At 34.6% G+C, this 10761-nt stretch overlaps 1 pseudogene; it reads left to right on the forward strand.

Annotated features, from left to right (window-relative positions):
- Positions 1-1969: 1969 nt before the first annotated feature.
- Positions 1970-8570, forward strand: LOC149547006 (hydroxycinnamoyl CoA quinate transferase-like; annotated as a pseudogene).
- The last annotated feature ends 2191 nt before the right edge of the window (positions 8571-10761 follow it).

Below are 10761 nucleotides of genomic sequence, written 5' to 3' on the forward strand. Positions count from 1 at the left end.
ATGCCATCTAACCTATCAGGGAAAACATGTCCATACCAAAACATCAGAAATAATTGTTTTTTTTTTCTCTTACATTAAATTTGTAGCAAGAAGAATTTTTAAAAAAATCGATAATAAGAGTTAAAAGGAAAAAGCATATATAAAATTGTTGTATGATAAATAGTGTGACACAATTTACAAAACTAAAATTAATTGCAAGTAAGTTAATTGTTGCGTCGACCAAAGGTTTATGGCACAATACATTACCATTGTGAAAAATACTGGACCAAGCAATTTGCACAAGACTTCTCTAGGTGTGGGGGGCAATTTCTCTTCAATTTATTGCTGCAACATTGATGGTTAGTAGACCACATTATATGTTCACTCCCTTTGCCAATATATAGAGATTATAACATTAATAGAACTAGCAATTTCATTCTTTTGCAATGTAGCTTTAGTTTTTTTAGAATTGCGCTATTGTTCATATCACAACACAACTATAACTCAAAGGCAACAAAAAAAGTTCATACCAGAACACAAACATTTCCATTAAAAATTGTAGAGTTGTGGCTAGAAGAGAACTTAATCCTCAAATGAGGTCCTTTGCAACTTACCAAGTGTAGAACAAACTCATCGACAATCTCCATGAAAACCTTCCTAGATGATCTTATTCACCCTACTAGCAGGATCAAATTGTCTGAATAGTTTGCACTGGGAGGCTTATATTATCGAGAATACATGGACTTGGTGCAAATGTCACCAATAAAGTGAATTGGTGCAAATACAATGTTATGAAAATAGGAAAGGAGACAAATTCCTACTCATAATTGCATGTCTGGTCACACGATGACACCTTTTCTCTTAATCTTTTTTTTCTATCTACATGCACATGTAGCAGAAGAGTCGTTAGACGATGAGATGCCATTGCATACAAAAAGATGCTGCCCATTCAATGGTTTGAAAATTGCCACTAGACTATTGAGCAATTTGAAAAATGACACTTCTCAACCTACTGTAAAATTTAAGTTAACTTTTTTAACAAAGAAATTAAAAATAGAACACAAAATAATAAGACTAGCCAATGAGAAAAAGGAAATAAAAATGATTAGATTTCACTCAATAGAAAAATTACCTTAGACCATAGAATTAATGGATAATTTTTTCCATTTCTGAAGTATGAACTATTCAGAGAGAGACTCCAAAACTATAGTCTCCACCTATAAATAGCCAGACTAAAGTTTCAGCTAAAAGATGGGAGATAAGTTGTACATCCCTTCATGATAAAATTGTCACTTTTTAAAACAGTTTTGCTAGTACAGTCTGTTAATTGATAATGGGAAATCTTAACTTTATTAGCTTTCACAATGTTTCTGGAGTAGTGATTCAACATGGATCCGTCTCTTATGAAAATAAATAAAACACTTAGCACTCACTAGATCTACAGAATTTCCTCTAGCATGAAAATTATGTCTAATTATCAATTTTGTTACCCAAATTACAGTAAACAAAAGCCGCAGAATTAACCTCGGCCACATCGGAAGGTCTCCTCATTGGATCCCGCCAATTGACATGAGAAAAGTATGTTCAACGAGTGGAATAAATGCAGGAAAAATGATGGTACGTAACTGCAAACAAAAACCTGCATCCAATTCCACATTCTGTACAATAAGTATGTGGTTTAGCGTGTTCCGCGTAGAACAACTGTTCGCACATTCTGTACAATAAGTATGTGGTTTACCGTGTTCCGCGTAGAGTAACTGTTCGTGGAGTACACAATTATTAAAATCAGAGACTAGTCTTCTTGAATATGATTTAATCCTCTCGGGATGTGAATTATAACAGTTTTCATCCCATCAACTACTACAAATAAAACAACCCGTCTCCAACTACGGTACAGAACAACCCGTCTTCAACGAAGAAGATTAATTCCATGTCTTCGTTATGTTGGAAAGAGAGATTATGATTGATGTGAAACTCGCATACACTGATCATGACAGAAGCAGCAGCAGAAAGCTGTGTAAAAGTGAGGAGAGCGTGTATGGTGAAACCGGCCATCCTACCTCCGATGCAGACCATGTTCCTCTCCAGTCTTGATCTTATCTGGATACGTTGTGACAACGTTCAATCACTTTTCTTCTACAAACTCTCTCCTACTGTCGAACACACTTCAGTAATAGAAGGACTAGAGAAAAGCCTGTCCTCAATTCTGGTGCATTTCTATCCTCTGGCTGGTCGGCTAAAGAAAGGAGAATCGGGTAGAATAGAGATTGATTTCACGGGGGCAGGAGTGGAGTTTAAAGAGGCAACAATCAATATACGCTTCGAAGATGTCGAAAAAGATGGGTTTCGGTGTAAACCCTTCTTCCAAAAGCTTGCCCCCGACGTCGGTGTCCCTCATGCAGATGAAAAATATAATAGACCACTTCTGTCAATACAGGTATCCTAATAGCTTGCACATTTTCTATTAATGAGAAAATCATTATCGTATTATTTTCAATATTTCAACATATTGCATACAATGTTTTTTTCTAATAGATATAGTCCATGAAAAATTGATTACTTCAGTTCACCTATATGCAATGAATATAGTAAGTATACTAATTATTCTCATGTTTAGATCACTTTAACAGTTGAATCCTGATTATATCGCTAACTATTTCAAGACTGGTAATATCATAAACTATTTTCTCTTGTAACCAGGTCACAGCATTTGAGGGAAACGGGATCTGCGTTGGAACCACCCTTCATCAGATGATAGCAGATGGAAGCTCTTTTTTCCATTTCATGAAATCGTGGGCAGAGTGCAACAGAGGCCTTCCCATTGGCAACCCTCCTCAGAACGACAGAACATTCTTCAAACGAGAAAACAAGAGCTCAGAATCACTTTTCTACACAGCTCACGATATTCTAAGCAGTGGAGGAGGACGGGCGAAGATTTTTAAGTTTGTACCTGACGATTCACAGTCAGAGTACAGGAAAACATCTGGATTACTGAACGGGGAAAACACCGAAGATTCTCCTCAGCAAAGGCGCGCGATCTGACATACTCGACGTGTTGTTTTACTGGAGAGATGATAGAAGAGCTGAAGAAGCAAAGCAGAGCTTCGAGCTCTTTTGTTGCAGTGGCTGCTCAGTTCTGGAGATGCGTTGTGAGAGCTCACGAGGTGCCGCAGGAAGAGGTGGTTTTCTTCGCAGTGTTGGTTGATTGCAGGGGCCGTGTGAATCGGCCTCTTCTGCCAACTTATTTTGGAAACTGCGTTTCTCCTGGTTTGGCGCAGACTAGAGCGCACACACTCACCAATTCCGACGTCTCCTTCGCTGCAGATGTTATTCAGCAACTCATCATCTACTGCACTGAGGAAGCGCAGATTCATTATTTTATTGAGTGGGTTGAATCGTGTGACACACATCTTTCTAGAGAAGCGGGTTGGAAATACGGAGCTGGGGCAGTCGGCTCTCCAAGGTTTCCAATGTATGACATGGAACATGGATGGGGGAAGCCTGTGGATGTGCAGAGGGCAGATGATTGTGATATTGGAAGCATGGTGTTGTCACCTCCAAAGGATGGAGGGAAAAGTATGATGGTCTCAACCTAGACTAACTTGGCCACATAAACTTCTACCGGAAAAAGCGGAAGAAACTATTCACAAAAGTGGATAAGACACACTATACATTACAAAAGATAAATAATGCATCATTAAAATTGATCATCATAAATCCTTTACATACATTCATGTAGTGATGTACATCATTCTATTTAGTCCTTTCCAGCTTACAGCTTTACAACAGTTACGTAAAAATTCCAATTTGCTGATCAACATAATAGTTACAATGAGTTACAATGTTATAATTAGTACATCTCAAATGACGAGCTGGGCAATCAAACTAAGATGACTTTCCAAATAAATAAGTACATCTCAAATGACGAGCTGGGCAATCAAACTAAGATGACTTTCCAAATAAATAAGAACATCTCAAATGATGAGCTGGGCAATCAAACTGAGATGATTGTTCAATGAGCTCTCCAGTAGTTCCAGTCTCCAAAAGTTGTAGGATGTCTCCCACCTGCTTCCCAAGACAGAAGTGTGGCCCAGGTGCTTTAACCTCGCCAACCACGGAGTGAAGTACTCCCCCGGGACTCTTCCTAGCACGAAAAGTTCTTTGACCCTGGCACGAGAAACCTAGCTTCCCGGAACAAGATGAGTCGGATGTATCTGGTGCGACCGTGTAACATTTCTACATTGCAACCATGTGCCTAGTAGTCTAAACACGGAATGTAGCTAGGAAATAAATAACTACATATCTACTCATATGCAGCAAAAGAAAAAGAATTCCAAATAGGTATAACCATGTGTCACATATACAATATTTGGAAAGATAAAATGGCTTGGCCAAGCACTTTCAATCCAGATTTACCTGTAGAAGAAACAAAATCAGAATGCAACCATTCTATAGTACTGGCAGATAGGGAAACTAAACATGAAGATATCCACCTATCTGTCCCAAAAATCGCTACATTACACCTGACATGAGAGGATATACTTGTTAATGCTACCAACAAGTTTACATATAAATCAAAATTGTAGCTCAATATCAACATACTACTAAAATGAATTATAAAAAGAAAATTTACACTTCAAATTTCCATGTTTATAGTTCAACCTGGCTAAGCCAAAGTTCATATCTATTCATCCATACTTAAGATTCAGCCATGGTTTAGCTGATGAATCTGTATATTCAGAAGAAAAAAAAACATTATGGTTGCCTTAAGCTTTACATATATTTATATGTATTACATGGCTTGACATGCTGGCAACAGACAAGGAAACATCCAAGATCTCATTTTTGTGTTAAGGTAAATGCTGATATCATAGTTGTTTAACACATCTAATTAAGAACAGTTTGGAATGTCTTTGGAATACGTTTATTTTCAAGCATCTATCTCAAGACTTAATCCGTAGATGATATAAAACTTATACACTCCTTACACTTTAATGAGCTGCCATTCCAAATGGTAATAGACTAAATACAGTTGGAACACCATAATAATATGATTCCTTCAAGCCAGTAAGAAACTTTTCTTGCAATAAGACTCAATACTAAGGAAAACCAACTGATAACGTTTTCATTCCACAAGCATTTTAGAACCCAACAAGAAACGTTTTAATGATATGGCATTTTCCAGACAACAATTATTGTTTAAGATTACAACAACAACGTACACTGATAATGTTTATGACCACCACAAAGATGTATAAGGAAATAGTAACAGTGTTTCAAGGTATAGCAAGTATACGGCAGTCGTATTGTTTTAAGACTCAACCAAAAAAAAATAGTAATAATGTATAAGGCTCAGCATTAATGTATAGGGTTTCAGAAATAATGTGTTGGGTCACTATAACCTAAACCTAAGATCCAACAATATTGTCCAATACTTGTCCAATAAAAAATTTGTTCCAGCACAAGACATTCATTTAATCCTTTCTTATGATATACAACGAGAGATACTAGACAGAGATAACATGTTAGCAAGAGGGCACCTGAGTTTGAAGTTACTGATCTCTATGTCTGCTTCTTCTTTTTTCTGGTGTGCCGCCTTGGAGATTCTTGTTGTGATGCCCCGCTTCTACTAATGTTTTTCTTCTCTTACGCCCTCCCTCTGTTCTGTTCTCTCGCTCTGCCCTGATCGGCTCTATTTCCGCCCTCTATTCCAGAAACCTTTTTTTTTTTTAACCTCATTCTCTCCACAAGAAATGTATAAACGACCCCCAAAAATTCATGGTTAAAAAAAATTAAAAAGAAAGAATTGGTGGTAAGACTCGTGTTCCTCTTGTTTTAATACTAGCAAAGCATGATATTTTTAGATATCCTATGTTAAAACACTCACAACTACGGTTTCCAATGTACATATCATGTTAGAATGTTAAGGAACAGTAAAAAAAAATGTTCTATATTGTCCTTTATTCATTATTAAAAAAAATTATTTAAATCAAAAGTCCATCTTTCAGACAGTTATTATATTTCTTTTCTACTTGCACATGAAATCAAATGTTATTTCTAAATTCATTTGCCATATTTCAAAGTTAATAGCAATAATGTAGTGTACAAATGAGCAAACATATTAATCCTAAGTGGTGTGTGTGTGGTCGCATGGTCATCCGACACATCCCCTTCCAAGAGCTAGCCTTCTCTACCTCGACCACACTTCCATCGTAACAATCCTTGCATCCACTCAAACACTCACAACCATAACAAGAAGTCAGTATCGATCATTATTAACAACTTATTTGCATCATCATTTAAGAATAACATTAACTAAATTAGAACTATAAACATCACATCATGATTACATCATCATTGAATGTAATATTGCATACGTATCCATCATCATAATTCATTTCAATTAGAAATTTAAAAACATTCACTTTCATTCAACTTTTAACTAGTCTTAATTTTGACCAAGTCGACATTGCCACATAAGCAAGAAAGAAAGGTTCTAGGGTGAGACGTGACAGGAAGCCTGTGGATGTGCAGAGGGTAGATGATTGCGATATTGGAAGCATGGTGTTGTCACCTCCAAAGGATGGAGGGAAAAGTATGATGGTCTCAACCTGCCTTCCTCAACACCAGATGGACTTCTTACAACACCTCCTCTTTTCAAGTACGTAGGATATTTAAGACAGAAGAGTATCCATGCTTCGCCTCTTTATGATAGTCTCTTTCATATTTTCCTCTGCACATCGTCCTCTCAATTGAATTGGAAGATTGATATGTTAAACGAAGTCTACAATTGGTTATTTACTTCTTGATTGTCCTTGATATCAAAAGTATATTATTCATTTAATAGTCAATATTAGCAAAAATATGCTAGCACTAGTGGAATCATACACATTAAAGCAAAGCCTAAAATTAATTTTTTTGAAATTTGAAATGTAATATTGATCATCAAGTTTTCAATTAATATTTCATGGGTCACCATACGTTAACCCATACACCTATAACTGGTGTGATAGACTATAGAACAAACTTTCCTTTTTTCCATTTTCTAAAAGAACAAGCTTCAATATTCTCTATTATAAGATGTCTAAATTTAAAATAAAATACAATAGTTGTCTACAACTGTTAGCTTTTTTAATATAATATTATTTATTTTGTGTAGGTATAATTGGTAAAATAATAAATGTTAATAGTTGAACTTGATGTAGGTATGGAGCAACATGAAGCATCTTAGTGCAGTGTGCTTGGTTGCTTGTAAAGGATGGAGCAATCATAAAATACTATCTTGTCTTACAAAGTTTCTATATGATTAATATTTATATAGGTTTCGAGTGATATGTAGACTAGCTAGGTAGTATTTGCAAATCTAGTTCTATTTATTTTAAAGCATTGTCATATTTGTATTTATATGGATTCAATGATTAAGTGATTGAGGTGCCTTGTGACTTTGTTACATTATTTTGGTTAATATGATGACGACATTAGTATATATTTATGAATTCAAAATTATTTTATAATGAAATGGGTATAACTTATTCATCTCAACCCTTTTGATTGATTGTAGAATGGTGATTGGTTAGTACTTATAAGTAATTTAGTTTAACATTATTATGTTATCTTTGATCCTATTTGAATTTCTTAGTTGATATTTGTATGTAATTATATTATGCAATTTTCTAAAAATATTCATATCATCATCATAAAGAACAAAAATATTCTATAGATATGTTTCACATTCCAATAAAGTGTGTAAACGTAGATTATACTAGTGAAAATTGAAAAGATGACCAGGTTGGATATATTGATCTAAAGCAACTACATATTGATCAACATGATATATTTTATTTCTTATTGCATGAATCCATCAAGTCATATCCTAGAGCCTTTTTGTGCATATATGTAATTTCGTCTAAAACAATTACAAAAATTTTCACGACAACTTTATAATAGAATTGCTTAAATATCAAACAGTAAGATTTGATTTTTAAACTAAAAGTAATAAATAGTCTAAATCCACATACTTTTTCCAAACTTAATTTTTCCTTAGCACAAATAAAGACACCCTTTAAAACATTTAGAAAACCTATTGCATAATAAATTTATTATTCAACAACCTCTGTAACAATGGTATAGAGTGCTTGTCTGCATCTATCCTACATGAGAATACAATGTAGGTTTTGACAGTCTTTTGAACGAGAATCATAATTACAAACAACAACGATGTTCTACTAGAGGATGTGCACCTGGGTGAGTAAAATATCAGGTTCAAGTGTCTCAAAGGGAAAACTACCGGTCTTGGTTAAGTTGGAAATAAATGTTGACTGAAGTTGATAGAAAAGGTCCATCGTGGTGAAGGGCCACCCTTAAACATCACACACTAAGGGAAGAATTAAGCTTGTGAAAAATAAGTCAACTTTGACTATTTAACACTTTTGATTTAAGAATTAAGCTTAGTGTGTGATGTTTAAGCCGTTCCCGTAGTGAACACTTGCATCTACAATCCAATGGCAGAAGAAAGCATTGTGAAAGTGAGGAGGTATAGTGAAACCGGCCATCCCACCTGCCACGCAAACCATGCTCCTCTCCAGCTTTGATCTTTTCTCAATACGCAGCGACAACATACAAACCCTTTTCTTCTAGAAACTCTCACTCTGCGTTGACTTAAGGTCTGAAGAAAAGAATTGTCCTCAATTTTGGTTTATTTCTAGCTGGTCTCGTGAAGATGGGAGAAACGGGTAGAACAGATATTGATTTCACCGAGGCAACCTCAAATAAAAAAAAATGTTGTTGAGTGCATTGCCACATCAATGAGTTGGTTGATTAAGGGGAACATGTCAAAAATGGTTCAAAAGAAACATAACATCTAGAGGTAGGTACTTGATCATGTTTAATGTTGATTTGGTGTCACACAAGATATTGTTTTGAAAAAAATTCTCTATCTTTTTGGAAACATGTATCAATGAGACATTATTAGTGCACCACCATGAGTCTCTTGTTTTTCATGTATTTGTCTAAAGTGTTTTGCCTAACATACCATGTTTTGAACCCCACTCCCTTATTGGTTCCTCTCCCCGTTCTAAAATAAATAAATAAATAATTGCCTTATGGGTACTAATGTTATTAATGAAACTCCCTAGAGAATAGTGGAAGAATCAATTGGTCAAAAAGTGGCAATTTCAAATTGTCACCCAGAATATAATTAAAGATATCCTAATAATCATGCATTCAAAGCTCTTATGGGGCTTAAACAATCTATGAATTCAACTTCAAGCTTCTCAAGGTTAGGAAAATATTCAAATGAAATTCTTGAGACAATCAATTTGATCATAAGCACAATTAAGAGTACATATGCCCATCTAAATAAGATAAATTCCCAATTGAAAGCCTTCTTATATTAGTCATAGATAAAAATGACCCAAATAAGACTCAAGCACCATAGCTAAAGTATACATCGATCTTTTAGGGATGCCTACAAAAAATTCAAAATTCTTAACACTTCCACACTTTGCATATCTTGCAATCATTGCATTCCATAAGACATCATTTCTTTGAGGTGTTTTTCGAATGAGTTCACATGCCTTATCTATAGTATGACATTTTGGATACATATATATTATGGAAGTTGCAACTACAACATCTAAATCCAAACCTTTTATGCTTTTATGGCCATTCAATCCATGTATTGTAGATATCTTTAAAAAAATCCAATATAAGAAAGAAAATAACCTTCATATGAAAACTAGTTATTTTTAATTCAAGTTAGTTATTTATATTTAAATTAAATGAATAATTTGTATATTTATATACCTAAATCATTGAGGTAAACATGTTATTGCCTATAAAATTTAGGATACATATCCTTATTGAATTTTAGTGGATTTGATTAATAGAGATAACTATCATTATCCTATGAGTTCTATTTTTATCACTAACCACTTCTATCTAATATTGCGGCTATTCCAAACAAGAGCCCTAGGGAAGCCAAGTTCCTACCAAAGATTATGCAGGTTTGATGCTAGCAAGAAACATTTGTAGCTTGCAAACATGTATGGAAGATGGTCATTTGCCTTGGAGTGAAAAGTATTAGATGTTGTAGAAGTGAGAATTTTCACCAACAAAATTTGGGGTTTGTAAAGAAGTACCACCTACCAATTTTTGCCTTGTCCTATCCCTGCTCTACATTTGTGTCCTATTTTTAAAAAAAGAATAGCCATGTAATTAGCAACATTTTAAACCTTGTATCGGGGAATTTAGCTTATATAAATTTGATATCATATTGTGTATTTTTAGTTGTAGTAATATGCAGCTAAATAGGAAGCAAGAGGAGAGGAACACAATGCTTTCTTGTGAGGAACATTAATGATCATGAATTGAAGAAATGGTTTCTTTTCAAGATTATGGGAAGGCGAGTTTGAGTCAGGTGATGAGTTGAGTTACCCTTGCTGAGTTTTGGCTAGGTCCAAGTCACTTTACCCTGATTTTAACTTAGGCTATCTTGATGATAACTACCCTCACTTATTACATAGTCTTGGCTCATCAAACTATACATTAAAAAAAATTATGCAAAAGGCTTGTGCTTTTATTCAACACCACGTTCATGAATTTTAGAATAAGCTTTGAGTTAGGGAGATGGTATCTTAGAATGTGTATAAAGACAAATAAAATATGTGACATAGAAATTCAAAATATGATATAATGTAACATCCAACATTTTCAAACAAATTCCTCTATAAACCAAAACAACTGTGATGAGGTTTTATGGCTTTTTAAAGAAATGCCTCAACA

This window comes from Cupressus sempervirens, chromosome 7, assembly GCF_028749045.1.
Source record: "Cupressus sempervirens isolate cs-2001-9-10 chromosome 7, ASM2874904v1, whole genome shotgun sequence".
NCBI lineage: Eukaryota > Viridiplantae > Streptophyta > Pinopsida > Cupressales > Cupressaceae > Cupressus > Cupressus sempervirens.